The sequence below is a fragment of the Rhinichthys klamathensis genome, unplaced genomic scaffold, assembly GCF_029890125.1.
Source record: "Rhinichthys klamathensis goyatoka isolate OS25496 unplaced genomic scaffold, OSU_Roscu_1.1 h1tg000015l_1, whole genome shotgun sequence".
Lineage (NCBI taxonomy): Eukaryota > Metazoa > Chordata > Actinopteri > Cypriniformes > Leuciscidae > Rhinichthys > Rhinichthys klamathensis.
Genome location: NW_026606567.1, coordinates 467,721 through 491,592, shown reverse-complemented (window position 1 = coordinate 491,592; position 23,872 = coordinate 467,721). Strand labels below are relative to the sequence as shown.

Genomic DNA, 23,872 nt, shown 5'->3' with positions numbered 1-23,872 from the left:
GAGTGAGTGAGTGAGTGAGACTACCACCTGCTGAACAGAGGGTCGCGAAAGAAGGATCTGAAGTGCCGGTGTTGTGCCGAATTTCGACTCCCACCAAATTATTACCCCCCTAGCATTGGTAGGTTTAGGATTAGTTGTGGGGGAGGGGTTAGGCTTAGGGGCGGGGTTGGGATTAGGCAATCAGGTGCTGACTTCAACGAGGGGGGTAATAATTTGGCAGGGGGTCGAACTTAGGCACAACACCTGTGTTTCGGCAACAAAAACACGCCGAACTGATCCGAAACCAGCCCAATTTTTTATCCACACGCCCAAACTAATTTTTGCCCGCAAAATAGATTGCAAAACCGCCCCATCTGCAGGCTGTGCCGCTTAAATGGATGTCGCAGCAAGGGATTTGCTAATATTCAAGGATTGCTGGATATGGTATCGGATCATATTTTTTACTAGAGTTCTGGGCCAGAATCGGCACGATACCGATGCTGTGGATCGGATCGGGACATCCCTATTATTTTAATTACCGTTATGTGTCTGACGTATTAGAGAGAGATGCATAAAACGCATTACGATTCTCATACATCGACTTGTAGACGAGCCTGTATGAGTGAATGGAGGCGGGGCTCATTTGCATATACTAAATGAAGCAAGTGTGTGGAGTTACATTCAAGATATTTTAAAATATGCTATTTGGTGATCAAAGATGAGTTTTAATGGATAAAATTATGGACTACAGGGGGATTTAAAAATATTTATTCAGTATCAGATAGATAGTGTATCTGCCCACGCTAACCTTCCAAACCATGGCACTCTAAATTGAACACACAAAGTCACACCACACAACCAATGCTCTCAATGTGGTTTATTTAGTTGCCCTGCATCTTCTAATGTTCTTATTGCACTATGCTTAACTAGGTTAAGGCTACTTTATTAATTCCTGTTCTAGAGCTTTTGCGGTGCTAACCCTGAATTGCAGTGCCCAAGGAATTACTAATCCAGGGTTAAGTATAAGCAGTGAAACACAGGATTGTGTTAACCCAGGGTTTAAAATGACCCCAATGAAAAGTCCATTACGCATCATGACACATGACTGGGCTAGAGACTTTTTGCTGATTCTCTTGTGGTATTGTGTTTGACAGTGTATTTTAGCATGTGCACGTGCACACAGGGCTCTCATTAAGGCTGCTGCATGACTGTGGCTTAACGAGCCATTAAAGAGCCATTAAGACTCATTAAAGCACAGTCATGCAGCAGTCGTGCTGGCTTAACATGACACTGACTGATTCTGAGAGCTGCTGCAGGTTATCAAATGCCTCACAAGGTGACTGATCCAACATTGTACGGCCTTCTAGAACTTTTCTACGTCCAAATCTTACTGTATTTGAATTCATAAAAATGTATGTCTCTTCATCTTTCTCATTTAATAGAGATCAAATGACATCTTTATTCTTTAGTCAGCAGCAGTCATGAAGATCCAGATTAAAATAGAGGTTTGACCTTGATCTGTTTTGTCAGATACCAGATGTAATTGCAATTAGGTTTTTACATTATCTAAACAAAATATGAGTGGTGTTTGCCTGTGCATGCCAACACAATGCTAAGATGTTGTGGCTGGTTGCCAGGATGTTGCTATGCGGTTGCTAAGGTGTACAGTATTAAGTGGTTGCTAGCTGGTAATTTACTATTCCAAGCCAAAAGAGTCCACATACAAGTCTCTATGACATTCCAGTTCCTCCTTCAGGGTGTTTTACTGCACACAAACAGTAAATAATAACGGGGCTAAAGGCACACCGGGGTAAAAGACACATTCTAAGCCACTAGATGGCACAAAAACTTGCCGCAGCTCTTACCCATTATGTGGAGACTGCTACAACCCAACTAACTTGTTTGGTGTTATGGCATTTTTAATTAACAAGGCTATCTATTTTTCCCCTTAATTACACTCATGACATCCACTAATAAATAATGAATTATCAGTTCATGGGTTCTGTGACATGACAGTCACGGTCATGGAAGTGTCCTGTAGTGTAACATGCTATACTCCACCTAAACAACATTTTCTAATTATTATGCATGCATTTTATATGACCTTTTTATATGACCTGATATTCATTGAGAGGCCAGATGGAATTATACTTCTACAAATTCATCTGTCAAATTCATAGTGACAAATTCATAGTGAACTGCAAAATGGGGGGGTAATAATATACCATATATATATATATATATATATATATATATATATATATATATATATATATATTATATATACATGTATATATATATACAGTAATAACCAGTTCCAAGTTCCAAAATGTCAAAATTTTTGGGGCAGTCCAATCAAAAAAAAATCACCATCACCGGTTTTTTCATCACAATTCCAATAGAAGGTCAGTCAAGATCATTTCATTGTCAGAGAATGTGTTTCCACACAGTGTGCTCTGTTTTAAACTGCACATTTAGAAAACTGCTAAATGCAAGTGATAAAAAGAAGCTAAGAAAAAGAAAACATGGTAACCGTTTTCAGCATCAAAAATACACTTGCCCCTTATCACATTTACGTAATTTTGTCCTAAAAACTCAATATAGGAAACAAAGGTTACAAAAAGCTTCTTCACACTGCTTCTCTCTCATCAGCATTAATCTTGACCATCAGAAAGGACACGGATCTGGTCCTGGACCAGCGCCTAGGACTTTCTGTAAAGATCTCTATTAACCCAGAGTCCTAGAAGGATGCAAAGAGTCCATCCATCAAGATCCTTTCCCCCAAACACATTTCTCACTCACTGTCAACCTTCTTAGCAAAACAAGCCGATTTTCTTTTTCTTTTTTTTGGTCTGTTTCTGCGTGAGAGTGAGGATTTTTTTCCCAGGCTGTTTAACTGTAATAACATCTGAAAGGCAGCAGATTACACTGGAATTGAAAATGTGTTGCAGGGGCAACGATCCATTTTACTTGACACATGTAGCCATAGACTCCATACATCTTATATGGCACCACTGTTAACGCTTAACTCTAGTACATGTTGGGTTATGGTGCGCAGCAAAACCATACTGGGTTTTCTGGTTAAATAGATACATACATATGTGTGTGTGTGTGTGGGGGGGGGGGGTTATTTGGAGTGTGGGATCATGATAAGACGGCCTTAAGCCGAGGTTGTGGCATCCGCCACAGAATCTCCCCTCATCCAGATGTCATCAGACTGCTTTAACAGCAGCATATCTGCTTCACTCGGCTCACGCACAACACTCGCTTTCTCCAACTCGCACTGCCACAAACCCACTCGCACAGAATAATCCGCGTCTAAACATACCACTTTGTTTTGTAATCTGGCTTGTGGATTGACACCCATCCGCCCCTCGGTCTGCCATGTGTTGAAAACGTAGTAACTTTCAGTGACCTTTTGCAGAGGGAAGGGACACAGCTGTGTTAGATACATCTCTGAAGGGTTTACTTGATTTTACAAAAATAATTCTATACTACTATACTTTCTATACTACTTTACTAAAAAAATTAAAATTCTGTCATCATTTACTCACCCTTATGCCATTCCAAACCTATAAAACTTTCGTTTATCTTCGGAAAACAAATCAAGATATTTTAATGAAATCTGAGCGATTTCTGTCCCTCCATTAACAGTCTATGCAACTACCACTTTGACGCTTCAAAAAGTTCATAAAGAAATCATAAAACGAATCCATATGAATTGAGCGGTTCAGTCCAAATTTTTATATGATGAACAAATTTAATTTAGACTTTTATTCACATTCATCGACGCACACATCAGTTGTGGTAAATGGAAGCTCAAGCAAGTTTGCCAGACATTGCAAAAACCAATGAGGTTCATTCTCGTGTTACGCAGCACGTTTGAGCTTCAGCAAGAACCAATGAGGTTCATTCTCATGTTACTCAGCACGTTTGAGCTTCAGCAAAAACCAATGAGGTTCATTCTTGTGTGTTACGCAGCACGTTTGAGCTTCAGCAAGAACCAATGAGGTTCATTCTCGTGTTACGCAGCACGTTTGAGCTTCAGCAAGAACCAATGAGGTTCATTCTCGTGTTACGCAGCACGTTTGAGCTTCAGCAAGAACCAATGAGGTTCATTCTCGTGTTACGCAGCACGTTTGAGCTTCAGCAAGAACCAATGAGGTTCATTCTCGTGTTACGCAGCAAGTTTGAGCTTCAGCAAAAACCAATGAGGTTCATTCTCGTGTTACGCAGCACGTTTGAGCTTCAGCAAGAACCAATGAGGTTCATTCTCATGTTACTCAGCACGTTTGAGCTTCAGCAAAAACCAATGAGGTTCATTCTTGTGTGTTACGCAGCACGTTTGAGCTTCAGCAAGAACCAATGAGGTTCATTCTCGTGTTACGCAGCACGTTTGAGCTTCAGCAAGAACCAATGAGGTTCATTCTCATGTTACTCAGCACGTTTGAGCTTCAGCAAAAACCAATGAGGTTCATTCTTGTGTGTTACGCAGCAAGTTTGAGCTTCAGCAAAAACCAATGAGGTTCATTCTCGTGTTACGCAGCACGTTTGAGCTTCAGCAAAAACCAATGAGGTTCATTCTCGTGTTACGCAGCACGTTTGAGCTTCAGCAAGAACCAATGAGGTTCATTCTCATGTTACTCAGCACGTTTGAGCTTCAGCAAAAACCAATGAGGTTCATTCTCGTGTTACGCAGCACGTTTGAGCTTCAGCAAGAACCAATGAGGTTCATTCTCGTGTTACGCAGCAAGTTTGAGCTTCAGCAAAAACCAATGAGGTTCATTCTCATGTTACTCAGCACGTTTGAGCTTCAGCAAAAACCAATGAGGTTCATTCTCGTGTTACGCAGCACGTTTGAGCTTCAGCAAGAACCAATGAGGTTCATTCTCTTGTGTTACGCAGCACGTTTGAGCTTCAGCAAGAACCAATGAGGTTCATTCTCGTGTTACGCAGCACGTTTGAGCTTCAGCAAGAACCAATGAGGTTCATTCTCGTGTTACGCAGCACGTTTGAGCTTCAGCAAGAACTAATGAGGTTCATTCTCTTGTGTTACGCAGCACGTTTGAGCTTTAGCAAAAACCAATGAGGTTCATTCTTGTGTTACGCAGCACGTTTGAGCTTCAGCAAGAACCAATGAGGTTCATTCTTGTGTTACGCAGCACGTTTGAGCTTCAGCAAAAACCAATGAGGTTCATTCTTGTGTTACGCAGCACGTTTGAGCTTCAGCAAGAACCAATGAGGTTCATTCTCTTGTGTTACGCAGCACGTTTGAGCTTCAGCAAAAACCAATGAGGTTCATTCTTGTGTTACGCAGCACGTTTGAGCTTCAGCAAGAACCAATGAGGTTCATTCTCTTGTGTTACGCAGCACGTTTGAGCTTCAGCAAGAACCAATGAGGTTCATTCTCGTGTTACGCAGCACGTTTGAGCTTCAGCAAAAACCAATGAGGTTCATTCTCGTGTTACGCAGCACGTTTGAGCTTCAGCAAAAACCAATGAGGTTCATTCTTGTGTTACGCAGCACGTTTGAGCTTCAGCAAGAACCAATGAGGTTCATTCTCGTGTTACGCAGCAAGTTTGAGCTTCAGCAAAAACCAATGAGGTTCATTCTTGTGTTACGCAGCACGTTTGAGCTTCAGCAAAAACCAATGAGGTTCATTCTTGTGTTACGCAGCACGTTTGAGCTTCAGCAAGAACCAATGAGGTTCATTCTCTTGTGTTACGCAGCACGTTTGAGCTTCAGCAAGAACCAATGAGGTTCATTCTCTTGTGTTACGCAGCACGTTTGAGCTTCAGCAAGAACCAATGAGGTTCATTCTCATGTTACTCAGCACGTTTGAGCTTCAGCAAGAACCAATGAGGTTCATTCTCGTGTTACGCAGCACGTTTGAGCTTCAGCAAGAACCAATGAGGTTCATTCTCTTGTGTTACGCAGCACGTTTGAGCTTCAGCAAGAACCAATGAGGTTCATTCTCATGTTACTCAGCACGTTTGAGCTTCAGCAAAAACCAATGAGGTTCATTCTTGTGTGTTACGCAGCACGTTTGAGCTTCAGCAAGAACCAATGAGGTTCATTCTCGTGTTACGCAGCACGTTTGAGCTTCAGCAAGAACCAATGAGGTTCATTCTCGTGTTACGCAGCACGTTTGAGCTTCAGCAAGAACCAATGAGGTTCATTCTCGTGTTACGCAGCACGTTTGAGCTTCAGCAAGAACCAATGAGGTTCATTCTCGTGTTACGCAGCAAGTTTGAGCTTCAGCAAAAACCAATGAGGTTCATTCTCGTGTTACGCAGCACGTTTGAGCTTCAGCAAGAACCAATGAGGTTCATTCTCATGTTACTCAGCACGTTTGAGCTTCAGCAAAAACCAATGAGGTTCATTCTTGTGTGTTACGCAGCACGTTTGAGCTTCAGCAAGAACCAATGAGGTTCATTCTCGTGTTACGCAGCACGTTTGAGCTTCAGCAAGAACCAATGAGGTTCATTCTCATGTTACTCAGCACGTTTGAGCTTCAGCAAAAACCAATGAGGTTCATTCTTGTGTGTTACGCAGCAAGTTTGAGCTTCAGCAAAAACCAATGAGGTTCATTCTCGTGTTACGCAGCACGTTTGAGCTTCAGCAAAAACCAATGAGGTTCATTCTCGTGTTACGCAGCACGTTTGAGCTTCAGCAAGAACCAATGAGGTTCATTCTCATGTTACTCAGCACGTTTGAGCTTCAGCAAAAACCAATGAGGTTCATTCTCGTGTTACGCAGCACGTTTGAGCTTCAGCAAGAACCAATGAGGTTCATTCTAGTGTTACGCAGCAAGTTTGAGCTTCAGCAAAAACCAATGAGGTTCATTCTCATGTTACTCAGCACGTTTGAGCTTCAGCAAAAACCAATGAGGTTCATTCTCGTGTTACGCAGCACGTTTGAGCTTCAGCAAGAACCAATGAGGTTCATTCTCTTGTGTTACGCAGCACGTTTGAGCTTCAGCAAGAACCAATGAGGTTCATTCTCGTGTTACGCAGCACGTTTGAGCTTCAGCAAGAACCAATGAGGTTCATTCTCGTGTTACGCAGCACGTTTGAGCTTCAGCAAGAACCAATGAGGTTCATTCTCTTGTGTTACGCAGCACGTTTGAGCTTCAGCAAAAACCAATGAGGTTCATTCTTGTGTTACGCAGCACGTTTGAGCTTCAGCAAGAACCAATGAGGTTCATTCTCTTGTGTTACGCAGCACGTTTGAGCTTCAGCAAAAACCAATGAGGTTCATTCTTGTGTTACGCAGCACGTTTGAGCTTCAGCAAAAACCAATGAGGTTCATTCTTGTGTTACGCAGCACGTTTGAGCTTCAGCAAGAACCAATGAGGTTCATTCTCTTGTGTTACGCAGCACGTTTGAGCTTCAGCAAGAACCAATGAGGTTCATTCTCGTGTTACGCAGCACGTTTGAGCTTCAGCAAAAACCAATGAGGTTCATTCTTGTGTTACGCAGCACGTTTGAGCTTCAGCAAGAACCAATGAGGTTCATTCTCTTGTGTTACGCAGCACGTTTGAGCTTCAGCAAGAACCAATGAGGTTCATTCTCGTGTTACGCAGCACGTTTGAGCTTCAGCAAAAACCAATGAGGTTCATTCTCGTGTTACGCAGCACGTTTGAGCTTCAGCAAAAACCAATGAGGTTCATTCTTGTGTTACGCAGCACGTTTGAGCTTCAGCAAGAACCAATGAGGTTCATTCTCGTGTTACGCAGCAAGTTTGAGCTTCAGCAAGAACCAATGAGGTTCATTCTCGTGTTACGCAGCAAGTTTGAGCTTCAGCAAAAACCAATGAGGTTCATTCTCGTGTTACGCAGCACGTTTGAGCTTCAGCAAAAACCAATGAGGTTCATTCTTGTGTTACGCAGCACGTTTGAGCTTCAGCAAGAACCAATGAGGTTCATTCTCGTGTTACGCAGCAAGTTTGAGCTTCAGCAAAAACCAATGAGGTTCATTCTCGTGTTACGCAGCACGTTTGAGCTTCAGCAAAAACCAATGAGGTTCATTCTCGTGTTACGCAGCACGTTTGAGCTTCAGCAAAAACCAATGAGGTTCATTCTTGTGTTACGCAGCACGTTTGAGCTTCAGCAAGAACCAATGAGGTTCATTCTCTTGTGTTACGCAGCACGTTTGAGCTTCAGCAAGAACCAATGAGGTTCATTCTCTTGTGTTACGCAGCACGTTTGAGCTTCAGCAAGAACCAATGAGGTTCATTCTCATGTTACTCAGCACGTTTGAGCTTCAGCAAGAACCAATGAGGTTCATTCTCGTGTTACGCAGCACGTTTGAGCTTCAGCAAGAACCAATGAGGTTCATTCTCGTCTTACGCAGCACGTTTGAGCTTCAGCAAGAACCAATGAGGTTCATTCTCTTGTGTTACGCAGCACGTTTGAGCTTCAGCAAGAACCAATGAGGTTCATTCTCATGTTACTCAGCACGTTTGAGCTTCAGCAAGAACCAATGAGGTTCATTCTCTTGTGTTACGCAGCACGTTTGAGCTTCAGCAAGAACCAATGAGGTTCATTCTCATGTTACTCAGCACGTTTGAGCTTCAGCAAGAACCAATGAGGTTCATTCTCGTGTTACGCAGCAAGTTTGAGCTTCTGCAAGAACCAATGAGGTTCATTCTGCAGCGTCTTTCGTCATCAGCATCACTGAACGCGGCTTGACAACAGAACCGGAAGAGAATACAATGCTGAATAAAGTCGTAGTTTTTGTTATTTTTTGACCAAAATGTATTTTCGATGCTTCAAAACATTCTAACTAACCCACTGATGTCACATGGACTACTTTGATGATGTCTTTATTTCCTTTCTGGACAAGGACAGTATACCGTACATACATTTTCAATGGAGGGACAAAAAGCTCTCGGACTAAATCTAAAATATCTTAAACTGTGTTCCGAAGATGAACGGAGGTCTTACGGGCTTGGAACGACATGAGGGTGAGTCATTAATGACATCATTTTTGGGTGAACTAACCCTTTAAAATAACACTGTCATTGACTTTCATCATACAGACAAAAAGATATTATCAAAAAATATCTTTTTTTGTGTTCCACATAAGAAGGAAATGTATACAGGTTCACCTGTTTTTGCCTGTCAGGTGAATTTCATAAGTTTGATCACATTGAAATGTAATAGCACTCCTCTCCCCAACTAGCCTAGAAATCTAGACGCACCCTAGCGGCAGCAAAAATCATTTCGCTGCCAGTGTGGTCTAGCAACTCTCCATAGACGTTTTAGCTGGAAAAACCAAAAACTGGTCAGGCCAATCACATCGTGTATAGAGTTGGTGGGCGGGCTTAACACAATGACGGCAGAGTTGCGACGGTCAGAGCAAGCTCGGACATATTCGGTTTGAAGTCATTCATCCTCGGATGCGGCGCCGCGCGCGCTGTTACAAAAAAGCTGTGGCGAAACGATCAACTTGTCATTTTTGCAGCACTCGTGCGGACGCGTCGAGTATAAAGGCTTTACTCCGTGTCAGCGCGCGCTCTGATCGGTAAAGGACCTCCGAATCATCTCCAGCACTCCGAAGCACCACTACTCCGCCTCCGTTTCCCTCGTAAGCTGATATTAGTATTTAAACATTCTCTATGATATTATTATTTTAATGACAAAAAAATGTTTTAATGACTCTTTCTCTCTCTCACACACACACACACACACACACACACTGTCTCTTTCTCTCTCACACATAGGCTAGTTATAAACTCTTTAGACTTTTAATGATTAGTGTTTTGTTTTTAAAGTTTGTGGGTCGTGTAAAAAACAACTTCAGGCTAATAAATCAACTAACGTTAGTATATCAACTTGCTCCGCTGACTACGTCCCCTTCTTCGTTGCTCTGATTGGTTGTAGCGCTATCCAATTGCGTGCTGAGAGAATTTGAAAGACAACCGTTTATCCCGCCCATCAGATTGAGCCCTGTCAATGATGAGTTCCCAGACCTAACATCTTGATGTAGGTCTGGCATGCCAGGCTACTCCCCAACATGTCACATGATTAATGTCACGAGTCACCTGCACGAGTTTAAAACTTAGTTAGTGATTTGAACAAACTTTTAACCTTAATTATGAACAATAAACAGCTTCTCTGTAAATGCAAATTGTAAATATATTTGCCAATACATTCATTTGTAAAAAGTAAATATCACATGTCACAGATGTAATATTGACACTGCAACACTGCAGTGCAGGGATATGCTTTGGTTGCTGCTGTTATTTTCTTTGCATCCAGCGCTTGACATTAACTTTTTTGCTCACTAGCCAATGTGGCTAGTGGTTTTCCAAAATGACTAGCCACGCAGCATTTTTACTAGCCACAGTTTTGTTGTTGTACGTTTTATATGATTAAAATTGACAATGGGGCTGAAAACGTGCTAAAATGAACTAATATTATCATTAGCTCTGATAAGGTTGTTAAGCTCCTTTTTTGATAACATGTTGTCTAAGATACACATAAAATAGCTTCTTATTGTATATAATAAAAGTGCTGCATTGTTTGTTTGTTTTTTGTTTTACAGCAGTAAATACTGCAATACAGAGTAGAACAATTATCTGCATTAGAAACAACGAGCAAAGAATAAATAATAATTTTAAAGAAAAAATCCACAATTAAGGCACCAGGATTACAACTTTATATAGGCTATATAGGACTATATAGGACTTTGGATTGTTTGTTTTGCATCAGCTTTTCCTCAGAGCTCTGACTTAATAATTATCATCATGAAGCTCTGAGTAACTGGAGATATGTCCACCTGAAACAAGTATAGGCCTACAGGTCTTTATTTTCCAGATTATTCCCACAAGCGCATCTCCTGCTTTCTTTCATGGCATGATTAATTTTATTAAAACATAGAATTAACTCTGGAAAGATAGTTGTGATATGACGTGACATAAGGGCAGCCCTGCTAGTAGTTAGGCCTACACCGTGGCCCTTAATCATGAAGATGATTTTTGCTTTAATACCGGCCATGCACACTCACGAACTGACTGAACGCTGTGTTGATGTGTGTGTGTATGCGACCAGTCGCGTGTGATGATCGTTCGTTTGGCGCGCGCACCCTCGCGCAGCGGCACTGCAGGAGAGCGTGAGACACGCCGGTGGTCTGGATTCTCCTGCTATTAAAAAAAGATCGCTATATCATCACATTAAGTTGATAATTAAGGGCAGACTAAAACAGCCCAGTTCGTCGCACAGTCCGCGAGTTTAATCTCCGCGTGTCTTCTTGTTTGCAGTGTTGTCGTTCAAGAGGATTCACGAATGGACCAATGAGCAAACACTAAACTATGTGCAGGTGGTACTCATGGGAGTGGTAGTGGCATAGTGTCAAATTGCAATTCGTTTGTTATGTCAGATGTCCTTTGACAAGACTACAAATCTTCAACACGCCAAAGTGGCTAGTGAGAGTGACTGTGTTACCCGCCACGGGTGAAATGCACCCGCATTTGGCGGGTTGGCGGGTGTTAATGTCAAGCCCTGTTTGCATCCTACAGCATTGTGTTTCTTCTTTGACAGAGGACATTATAGTGGACAGGGTGCACTTGGATTGCATTCTGAATACAAATACAAGCACGTGTTTTGTTGACAGTAACACCTGAGCGTGCCAATGGAGGTTCCCCGCTTCCGAACATAGAGAGACACGTGCGTAATCACGTTTCCAACTGCAGTTGAAGGAGAAATGTTCATTTCCTGCCCGTTTCTCAAAGGAATTACACTGATTGACAGATTATGTGGCCATGGGAGCTTGTTGCTTAAGAAAGGTACAATTTCCCCAACATGACCTTGGAGCAATAATGCAAACTCTGCTTTTTCATCTGTCCCACAGCAGGTGTGTCATGTTTGTCATATAATCAGGTTGGGTTACCAAATCTATCTGTTGTTCTGTCTGTCTGTCTAACGTTCTGCTTATGATCTATCGTTCTGTCTATCCATCTAACATTATATTTTTCTATCTATCTATCTATCTATCTACATATGTATCTATCATTCTGCTTATGATCTATATTATCTATCTATCTAACATTCTATTGTTCCTCCTATCATCAATCAATCAATATATTTATCTATCTATCTATCCTTCTATCTATCCCTCTGTCTATCTGTTATCGGTTGTTCTGTCTGTCTATCTATCTATCTATCTATCTGGTGGTAAAGATAAAATGGTAATTTTGCATTTTTGTGTGGTATTACGCTATTGTGAGCATAAGTTGTAGTTAAAACATGTGCTGCATTTGTGACATAAAATAATAATAAAAAAAGTCACCATATTTTGAGAATGGCTGTTAAGTGTGTGTGATGTTGTTGTTAAAGTTCCCCTGTGGTGGAAATCAAGTTTTTAATGTTGTTTATATGTCTATGTGGTGTTTTTAATGTGCTTTAAGACAAATTCATACAACCATTGCTGAGTATTTTCTCATTAAAACTGCAGTGAACCGAAGACAGTCTCAAAAATGCGGTTTAAAATCGCTGGTGTTTGTGACGTCACAAACTACCTTGTAACCAATTACGTCAACGTGCCGGCGGGGCTTTAGTATATCATTAATAGCGAACTAGCAGGGGAGTCACAAAAGGAGCCAGGTTATCCCGGTATATTTTTTTGTTGATATGAAAAATCGGGTATATAGCAATATAGCGGAAATATGATGTATATTACGATGTTATGATGAACTATGCCTTTCTCCACTGATGCTCTGAGTTGTTCAAAGTGTTTCTGATGATTGTTGGAAGGCAGACTGAGATGGCGAACGGGAACATAGTTTGTGTAATATTACACATTATTAGCGGTTGATAACATAGTCAAGTAAAAGGGTAATCATATTAATTACCGTTATGTGTCCGACATTGTAAAAGAGCGATACCATTGTGCAGCGTTTACCTTAGTAAGTTGGCCGAGTGAATCTATGAGATTGAGTGAGTGGAGGCGGGGCTAATTAGCATATTCATGGGTCCGCGTATACTAAATGAAGCAAGGGTGTGGAGTTACATTCAAGCTATTTTAAGGCATGAAGAAACGTTTAAATCTGTCCTTTTGGTGATCAAAGATGAGTTTTAAGGAATAAAATGATTGACTACAAGGGGACTTTAACAAATTCTTCTCACTGATGTAGTCAGTCATTTAAGTCATTTAAGCATTTCTAAGCTGATCAGCTCTGGGCGACACGTAATGTAAAAACTTGCTGACAAGGCATTGTCCTGTATGCTGTGATGCAGTGCTGGATGTTGTTCTTGAGATACAGATCTCATCAAGCGGTGTGAGCAGAGCCAGTCATTCATTTAAAATACTGGACAACACAACAGTCTTAAAGGAACAGTTCAACCCCCCCCCCCCCCCCCCCCCCCAAAAAAAACCTAAACATTAGCATTTACTCACTGGTTTTAGTTTTGGTCAGTTCCCCACAAGCTATTGTATGAATTTCCAAATATGTGGAATATACTGTACAAGCCACCTAGACTCAAGAGCAGCATGAACCTTCTGTAAAACATCTGTTAAGGTTCACAAAAGAAAGAAAGGGTTTGAGGGTGAGTACATTATGCCAGAATAATTTTTTTTTGGGTGAACAGCCATAGTTCAAACAGTCATTGAATTTATGGCACTGTTATTGTGGCTTTCAGCGTCACCATCTTCATAAAACCACATTAATTTATTAGACTGCCAGCAAAAAACAGCACTACTGCCCCAGTCTAATTCATTTACTGTCTCTGTCCAAAGATTGAATGTCATTCTGTGGCATTAGGTGATCTCAGACAACATAATCCCAGGGAAAGCAAGAACTGAGAACTGATAAGAATGTCAAATATGTGTACCTTGAAATGCAATGTAAGTCGCTTTGGATAAAAGCGTCTGCCAAATGCATAAATGTAAATGTAAACATAATGAACGTAATGCAACTGCTGAAATGTTTCAGTCCCATTGCTAAAGTGCGTTTGTTCACCTGGGGTGTAGCATTACCGTTGATGTGTGTGAGAGACATTTTAGTGTGAATGTGTGTGACACATATTGTGTGTGTTTGGTGTGGATATGTGTAGAATGTTCGGGCCGTCATAGGGATTAAGACACAACATCTGTTTAGAAATGTCTGTTTGACTGCTGATTTGACCTGTTTGCCTAGTGTGCTGTAAGTCTTTGCCAGGGTGTTGCTATGGAGTTGCTGAGATTAAAACAAGCTGTCAACCTTCTGCTATTTTATATAGAGTAAATGTCTTCAACTAAATGCAAATGCAACTGATTTTAAAGAAAAAAAGAAAGAAAGAAAGAAACTCACCACTGGGATATTGTTGTGTGGGTCGGGTAATGCAAAAATCATAATTGAACAATTGGCTTAATTTCAATTCATTAGTTTGAATTTGAATTAAATTAGCCACATCCCATAGGAACCTGAATATAATATAAAGGATGAGGAGTTTACTACACATGTGGTGCATTCTGGGCAAAGAAGTGTTCTTTCTTTCTATCTATCTATCTATCTATCTATCTATCTATCTATCTATCTATCTATCTATCTATCTATCTATCTATCTATCTATCTATCTATCTATCTATCTATCTATATACACTCACCGGCCACTTTATTAGGTACCCCATGCTAGTAACGGGTTGGACCCCCTTTTGCCTTCAGAACTGCCTCAATTCTTCGTGGCATAGATTCAACAAGGTGCTGGAAGCATTCCTCAGGGAGTTTGGTCCATATTGACATGATGGCATCACACAGTTGCCGCAGATTTGTCGGCTGCACATCCATGATGCGAATCTCCCGTTCCACCACATCCCAAAGATGCTCTATTGGGTTGAGATCTGGTGACTGTGGAGGCCATTTTAGTACAGTGAACTCATTGTCATGTTCAAGAAACCAATTTGAAATGATTAGAGCTTTGTGACATGGTGGAAATAGCCATCAGAGGATGGGTACATGGTGGCCATAAAGGGATGGACATGGTCATAAACAATGCTCAGGTAGGCCGTGGCATTTAAACGATGCCCAATTGGCACTAAGGGGCCTAAAGTGTGCCAGGAAAACATCCCCCACACCATTACACCACCACCACCAGCCTGCACAGTGGTAACAAGGCATGATGGTTCCATGTTCTCATTCTGTTTACACCAAATTCTGACTCTAACATCTGAATGTCTCAACAGAAATCGAGACTCATCAGACCAGGCAACATTTTTCCAGTCTTCAACTGTTCAATTTTGGTGAGCTCTTGCAAATTGTAGCCTCTTTTTCCTATTTGTAGTGGAGATGAGTGGTACCCGGTGGAGTCTTCTGCTGTTGTAGCCCATCCGCCTCAAGGTTGTGCGTGTTGTGGCTTCACAAATGCTTTGCTGCATACCTCGGTTGTAACGAGTGGTTATTTCAGTCACTGTTGCCCTTCTATCAGCTCGAACCAGTCTGGCCATTCTCCTCTGACCTCTGGCATCAACAAGGCATTTCCGCCCACAGAACTGCCGCTCACTGGATGTTTTTTCTTTTTCGGACCATTCTCTGTAAACCCTAGAGATGGTTGTGCGTGAAAATCCCAGTAGATTAGCAGTTTCTGAAATACTCAGCCCTTCTGGCACCAACAATCATGCCACGTTCAAAGTCACTCAAATCACCTTTCTTCCCCATACTGATGCTCGGTTTGAACTGCAGGAGATTGTCTTGACCATGTCTACTAGACATGTGCCGGTATTCGGTAATGCGATAAATCGCGGTAATGAATATGCACGATATTGTTATCGCGGGGACTTCGAAATACCGTGAAAAATAATAGATCCGAATTTAGATTTTTAGAACGCGCATCAGCTTATTTTCCATCAACCGCTTAAAAAACAATGCGTATATGCTGCGCAAAACACATGTGCACTTTGATGTAAACAATCCCCACATCACATGTATAAGCACTGTGTGCATGCAGTGCGCACTCTAGTCTAATGTAAACATAGACAGTAAAAGAAATGGACAGAGCCATCTCATTGGAACTCAGTTGAGACAGTTGAAGCCCATTTTTTGCGATTTTTGAGCACTTCCGTTCCTGACGCGCAGACTCAAACCGACTCAAACTAAGCTTGATGACGTGAGCAACCTGTCTGACAGACGTGAATCTTCTAGTAGCTGTGCCAAGAGGAATCTGAATCATTCCCTTCCGAAACTTGCAGAGCCGGAGATCGTGAGTATTAGCTGTCCATGAGCTCGCAGCAGGAGCAGCTTTACAACTCTCTATGGGCTTCTCCCTTGACTTTATGCCTCGACGTCCCCCGATTGCGCGCGAGTTTCTACTTCTGTCTATACGGTAATTTCTGTACAGCGCGACAGAGAGTCGAGTGGTTATGACGCAATCGTTAGCCTATTTTTACTAAATCTGTTTCTACGGGGCCATACTGTAACATAGAAGGTAATGGAGCCTTTTATACATTGTCGTGTTTCTTTAGAAATAAATAATGGACAAATGGAGTCTTTAAACGCCTCAGATGTAAAGTTATTCGCTGTCAAAGTGACGCCAAAATGAATGGGAGTCAATGGAAATGCTAACGCAAGTGAAGTTCTGCTACAACATGGCGGCACCCGGCCGGCTTCAACTTCCGGTCGATGGATTACCCCCTTGAATGTAAACAATCCTCACATGGAGAAGAAGCACGGCGGAAGGAGGAACGCTGCCGACTATTTATCCCCCGCATGGCTGCCAACTCTCACGCATTCAGCTTGAGACTCACGCAATTGACACTTTCACACTATGCTTTCACACGGTCTCGCGCCACACATCCATTTTCTCACCCAGAGAAAAATCGCGGAGCAAAGAGGACACTGACACCGACAGACTAGACAGAGCAGGTTACTTTTGATATGAAAAAAATATCAGCTCTCAGGTTTTATAACGAAATTCAGACAATAAATACTGTTTTGGTGCTTGTAAATGTGACGAGACAGATCGCGCGCCTCAGTTCAAGTAAACAGATCATCTGTTACTTTTTATTAAAGATACAGTACAACCCACCGAAAGGTACGTACTTTCGATCAATCAGTGTTTTTCAACCACGGAAAGAGGTCAATAACACTGCAGGAGAACAATTATGTCACAGAACGTTACATTTACCTCAGGAAAGCCATTTAATGTTAGTTGACTATAAGAAAATAGCTATAGAGAGGAGTATTTTGCTAAATATGTGCACTATATTACATATTTTAATATATGTACTTGTCATTATATAATTGTTATTATAATGAAAATTACGGCATATTACATTTTTATATTTATATTATTATTATTATATTTATATTGTATGCATTATATTTAATTTCTCTCTGTATGTTTACAGCATTATGTGAGATATATTTTTTCTTGAGAAACATTTAAATGCAGGCTATCTACTGTAGCCTACCTAATATTTATCCAAATGAGTCAATATTGAATCAAGATTGAAATTAAATCCAAGAATTTAATTGAAATCATGAAAATTGTGTTAAGCAATAATACAAACAGTAGCCTCAGTAACCATGTAAACATTATAACATGTTGTCACTAAAAAATAAAATTAATGTTTTGACAATCACAATTACACATTGTGATGCAAGTTTTTTTTAGATACCCCCAATCCGTCTGTTTCTCTTGTGCAATTAAAATATCGTGATAATACCGTATACCGTGATAAAAGCTCAATCAATTAATCGCAGCATGAAAATTTGATACCGGCACATGCCTAATGTCTACATGCCTAAATGCACTGAGTTGCCGCCATGTGATTGGCTGCTTAGAAATTAAGTGTTAACGAGCAGTTGGACAGGTGTACCTAATAAAGTGGCCGGTGAGTGTGTGTATATATATATATATATATATATATATATATATATATATATCTGTGTATCTGTCTATCTATCTATCTATCTATATATATACTATATGTGTGTATCAGTCTATCTATCTATCTATCTATCTATCTATCTATCTATCTATCTATCTGTTTCTCTCTCTCTCTATACTGTATCTGTCAATCAACCTGCAAACTTCAATTTTTTTCTTGCTTTTAGTTAAAAATTTGTGACATGACTTTTTTTTAAATTTCATATCATTTTAATTGTATGACTTTACATTCAAATGTGAACTGCATCTGAACTCTGCATCCTGTTTGCTAACTCGATTCAAGTTGAATAAAAAAATTATTAGTCAATGTATTAGTTCAGACATGCATACATCAGTTTCAGTGCACAGTTTGGTAAGAAATGGTATAATTTATGTTTAGATGAAATCTGTTTTTTATGTAGAGAATCTGATGGGATAAGTGTTGCATTGTGAGTATTGAGTGTTGACAGATAAGGCGAGTGGACGGGCAGCTCTATGCTGCTTGTGTTCTGTGTAAGCAGAGAACAGATGCATTGATCCCAGGGTTCGCTGGCTCCACACTGCACTGGCTTGTCCACCACGCAACAGGGTGGACGTACACACAGACTCTCTGACAGAAACGCACATGGGCATTTGAGAACCAGCACACACTCACCCTCTCCATGTCTTGGCTCACTTGCAAGCTCCTCATCTGATCATCGCCTTTCTTTTTTTGGGAAAGATCATTTGTACTCAAGATTGCGTGAGCCATTATTAGCCTACTATTGCTCATACTTAAGCCTATAAAGCCAACTGTATCACATCTGATAGGCACATTTAAGCCCTTTAAATTATCAACATGATCAAACTTTGCTGAAAAACCTGTTGTCTGCAATCTAGTGTTCATGCCTTCTGCCATCCATAATTTCTGTAAGTAATAGGGCTTTTAAAATAGGTTGTGGTACACGTCTTTTTGCTGTGAAATCTTTACTTTTATATTGTTATCCTTGAGCTTATATTATAATATTCTTAGGAAAAATATAATATTTAAAGATGAACGCTTGTTATTGGACTGAAGCAAAGTAAGTTACGATTATCCATTCATCTTTTTTTTTTAAATCATGCTAAAATATGATTTTCAAATATACATCAGGACTTTGAGGAATGGAATCTCTCAATCATCATTGTATTGCATTGCATTATATGCTTTGCCTCCTACATTAAAAACTACAGAGCTTTAATCATAAAATAAGCGTATATCAACATATTATGGGAGATACTGTATAGAGTGACAACTGATAATTATACGCATTTTATATTTTGGGGCCTCTAAATAAAATTAAGGTGATTTTTCTTCCCTCAAGTATGAGCTCCATATTCTTCATATTATATGAGCCACTAAAGCCTAATGTATCAGATGCGATGCTCAAAAAACAACAACACATTTTTCTATATTTTGTCAAAAGGTTCAATAAACTGTTCCATTTAAAAAAAAAAAATCTGAATATTATTTCATTTGTCAGGCTTTACAGGGTTAAGAGAATTGAACAACTGAACAAACCATAAGGAGGGACCTGTTCCTGTTTCTAATATCATAGATACTTTTGCATTCGGCCAATTAACAACAGCCAAAAAGCCAGTCAAAACACCACCTAAGAATGAAAACCCCCCTGGCATTGTTGCGGCACGTTTTGCATGATCAAACAGCACTTGCAATGTGAACTGTCTAATCTGTGAGGGAAAAAATCACTGGGGCAGTTCCTTCAAAAGTACACCTTTGTGCCTTATTTAACCCTTAAATGGTGCATTTTAGTAATGTAAGGTAATAATATGCCCCCTTAAGGCACTAAATAATATGCACTCTATAAGGTACAAAGGCGAATCTTTGAGACTATTATCCCAGTGACAAGCTAAGGTTATAATATTTTCATACTTATAGCAGGTTAACCTTGAGAAATCTAGTAACCTGTAAGTGGATCATGATTGATTTTTTTTTAAACCCTGGAAAAATAGACATCTCTGCTGCAAAATAACTGTTCTACACAAGCTGAGAGAGTGTGACACATAAAGCCCAAAGACTGCAATTAAGTCTTGAATGCAGAGAGAACACCTCATAGTCTTGACGTAACTGTCCTACACTTCTACAACGTACACTGTGTCCTTCATAGTACACACACTACAGATGCAGTGCCAACCCTCTCAGATCTTCTGTACACTTCTCAGCAAATATCCTAATAGAAACATCTAAATCCAGCCTATATGCGTATAACTACAACGTACAAATCTTCTTCTTATTAAAAGTAAAATCATATATCAGGTCATATCTCAGTTCATAAAACACTGCTATAATTCTCATTACAGAAAAAAAGTATTACTCTGATAGCACTGCTCTAAAGGAGAACGAGGACGCAAGGGCAATCAGGTCATTCTACAAAATGATTTCTACTAATCAGTTCCTGTTTAACTATGTAATAATTTCCCCCTGAAACGCATCTTGATGTGACTGACGACTGAAGAGCTGTAATTATGATTGCGATGATGTTTTTCTATTTGCCCTGGAGCAAATATTTAGCTGGTCTGTTTCTAATTTTGAAACTGTCACCCACCACTGCGATTTCCTAATAACTTTCCCTCCTCTTTTTCCTGACCATTTTTGTTCAAGATTACGTGTGATTGGATCTGATGGCTTTCACCTTTTGTCTTTTTCTATCCATCTCAAGTACGTACCTCTCTTTCCATTATCCACCTTGCTCTTATGAAGCACCCTCTTCTCACTATGAAAGTGGCACATTATCACAGCTTCAGCGGGACGAATCCCAAATGCGTCAGTGTGTGCTCCTTAATAACTGCTCCCAACAGTAATTACTGAAAGCTGTCATTGCTTCCTATCCAAGATCTCTCAGTTCACCTCTCAACGGAATTCAATTTCTAGCCGCTTTAACATTCCAGCACAGCGACTTTAACGGGAAACGCACTCCATTTGCAGTGAGAAGTGATTGATCTTTGTAGTACCTGCAAGTCGAAAACCACAGAGCGACATACTGCAGAAACGACGTGCTTTAACCTACAGCCAGGTTTTTTTGGTTCGGTCACACTTGTGAACTAAAACTTTACAATTTCAACAAGCATCCAACCTGTGGGTGCATCGACTTGAGATGAGACAGTTTCGCAGCCCTGTCCGAACACAGCAAGGCACTTTCAGGATGATTCATAACACAAACACACTTAGCATTCGCACAGCTCCTAAATAAATCTGCTGTTAAAACACAGTAATGTCACTAAAAGCACAAATGAACAGGTGCGCAACTTCACAAAATCCCATTTAAAGTGTGTCTACATGTATGCGTGCGCCAGCAACATCCCCTGGCAGAAGTGAAGGTGATCACTTACCTGCTTTGGCAAACCACATCCAGCCCGGACGCCCGACAGCACATTTCCTCCTCCGTGACTCGTCCTGATTTTTTTTTTCTTCTTCTTCTTCTTTTTTCCCCCGTCCCCCCCTCCTTCTTTCTCTCTCTCGTGGCTCTTGTTTGATTCTATTTCAGTGTAGACAGAACAGCCAACTGTGACAGTGGCATGGTCTCTCGCAGTTTTGGCAGAAGGTCACATCATCTTCCGCGAGGGGAGGGTGGGACGGATGGAGAGAGGGGGGGAGGAAAAGAGGAGGTGGCGTGGAGAGATGGAGGGAGAGCGGATGCCAGAGGAGAAATGAGAGGCAGGAGACGGCTGTCCACAAGTGTCCTGGTGCAGATGCGCATAGAGCTCCTCGTCCAGGACAGTCACTGGTTAGGTGGACACATGTGTCTCAGCTTTCATTGGACAGGTCCAAGTCTGTCAGCATCTCATCTGCATCCCAAATGAAACGGAAAAGACATAAGGTTTACAGATCAGTCAAATTATTATTGTTTTTTTTAGAACTTCACTATTTTGTGTCCAAAAAAACAGGTAAAATAGAATTTTGATTTTCCTGTTGCTCCATGTGAAAATGAACAAAAAGGGAAAGGAATATTCCATGTATTCAGAGTCTCTTTTCAATCCAAAAGAACGAATTGTAACCTTTCGTTTACCTTGTTAACTTGTTTCCGCCTCATTTTTCCAGTGTAGCCCTCATTCCAGTAAAAGACACCATGGATTACTCCAAAAACTGGCAGTTGGAAGGGCACACAGGTGGCACGGGCCGACAGGTGGAGCTTCTTGTTTTAGCAGGCTGTCGATTGCTCGCCAACAGATATTTTAGCTTCTTATTCTCTTGGGTTTGTATTTATTTTCTTGTCTCCCGTAGTTGAAGGTGCCTCATTTCCCCTGACCCCTGATGTTTTGTTGGAGTTGATGTGCTCATCTGTGGCTGCAGAGAGCAGTTGCGGTTCTCAGATTACTGTAGTTGTAATCCCGGCTCCTTCTGCACTCCATTTCAGAGGCAGGACTTGTGAGCCGTAATCATTATGTGGTAAGGATTTATTCTAACTCTCTCTCTCTCTCTCTTTATAACCCTCCTCCCTCCGTTCTCCCTTCCTCTAAACCATCTTCTCTCTCTCTTTTAAAATAACTCTTAAACAGATGGCTTCCATGATTTTGAGCCATTTCTACTCTTATTCTTTGAAGTCCAGACATAATATTGGTAGCAATTTCATACTCTGAGAATGCAATATTTTCAGCAATCGCTACAAATTTTACTTCATAATCCTGTTTATAACCGTATACTTCAGTGTACAGCATCTAGTTTGGGTTTTACTACCAATAGCTGCTGTAGCCCTAATAGAAGTTTCTCTCTGTGCTAAAGCTCAGGAGGTGGATTTATCTCACTGGACTCGCTTTTTATATGGTGAAAAGCAATATTAAGCAGCATTCGAGAAATTATGTTCGAATTATGCAAATATATACACACACATGCAAGCAAACATCACGCTGAACATTCCGTTCAAAAGTTTGGGGTAAGTAAAAAAGAAAATTGTACTTTCATTCAGAAAGCATATATTGATTAAAAGTGACAGTAAAGACTGAAATAGATGCTGTTCTTTTGAGCTTTCTATTCATCAAAGAATCCAGGAGAAAAAAAATATCATCAGGGTTTCGGCAAAAATATTAAGCAGCACAACTGTTTTCAAGAGGTTCAACTATTAGAGTGATTTACAATGGCAGATGAAAATTCAGATTTGTCATCACAGGAATAAATCACATTTAAAAAAATGTTTTAAATAGAAAAGTTATTTTTTGGAATAAAAGTTATTTGTAGTAATATATTTCACAAGATTACAGTTTTCACTGCATTTTAAACAAATAAATGCAGTCTAAAAATCATTCAGACTCCAAAGTTTGAAATAGTGGGTTCACCCAACAATTAAAACTCTGTTATCATTTACTCAGCCTCATGTCATCCTAAAGCTGTATGACTCTCTTTCTTCTGTGGATCACATAAGAAGATATTTTGAAGATTGTTTCAGCTGTTTTTGCCCATTTTATGAAAGTCAACAGGGTCTTTATCAAATCAAAAATGTTGATAAATGTTCGCATATGCAGACTACATAAAATATGGTGACATAAACCATAAATGTGAATTAACATCAAACCTAACTGTTCTTGCACATCACATGAGGTCTGGTCTAAACAGTTTGAGCATGTGCAAAGGACGCTATGACATATAAACGTTTGCTGTCAATGCAGTTTGAGACAATGATAAAACTATGTGGGAGTTGAAACTTGTTATTGTTGATTGTTGTGGAAAGAAATGTGAATGATGGCTAAAAGGCCAATGCACATTGTACGTTAACATGTCTATCGAGATCCTGTGACTTATTTCCACTAAGTATAAAAAACAGTGCTTTATTAGGCTACTTCTTCAGAAAAAAAAAATACATCTACTGGACAGTAGCTACAAAATTAGACAAAAAAATGTACATGGTGATCGAGGTTCGAGGTTTTTAATTATTACTTTCATTCAGCAAGGATGCATTAAATTGATCAAAAGTGACAGTAATCATTATTTGCACAAAAATGTTAAGCAGCACAACTGTTTTCAATACTGATAATAATAATACACATTTCTTGAGCATCAAATCATCATATTAGAAT

General features: G+C 40.3%; 1 protein-coding gene across 1 annotated transcript in view; it reads right to left on the bottom strand.

Annotated features, from left to right (window-relative positions):
• grin2ca (glutamate receptor, ionotropic, N-methyl D-aspartate 2Ca) overlaps positions 1-22,249 on the bottom strand; it is a 92,184-nt gene extending 69,935 nt beyond the window's left edge. Inside the window, exons 1-2 of the mRNA XM_056271928.1 lie at positions 21,871-22,249; positions 21,194-21,649 (exon numbers count right to left, since the gene is read on the bottom strand). The gene's annotated coding sequence lies outside the window, so the exon portion shown is untranslated. The remainder of the gene's footprint in view (positions 1-21,193; positions 21,650-21,870) is intronic.
• Positions 22,250-23,872: the final 1,623 nt, after the last annotated feature.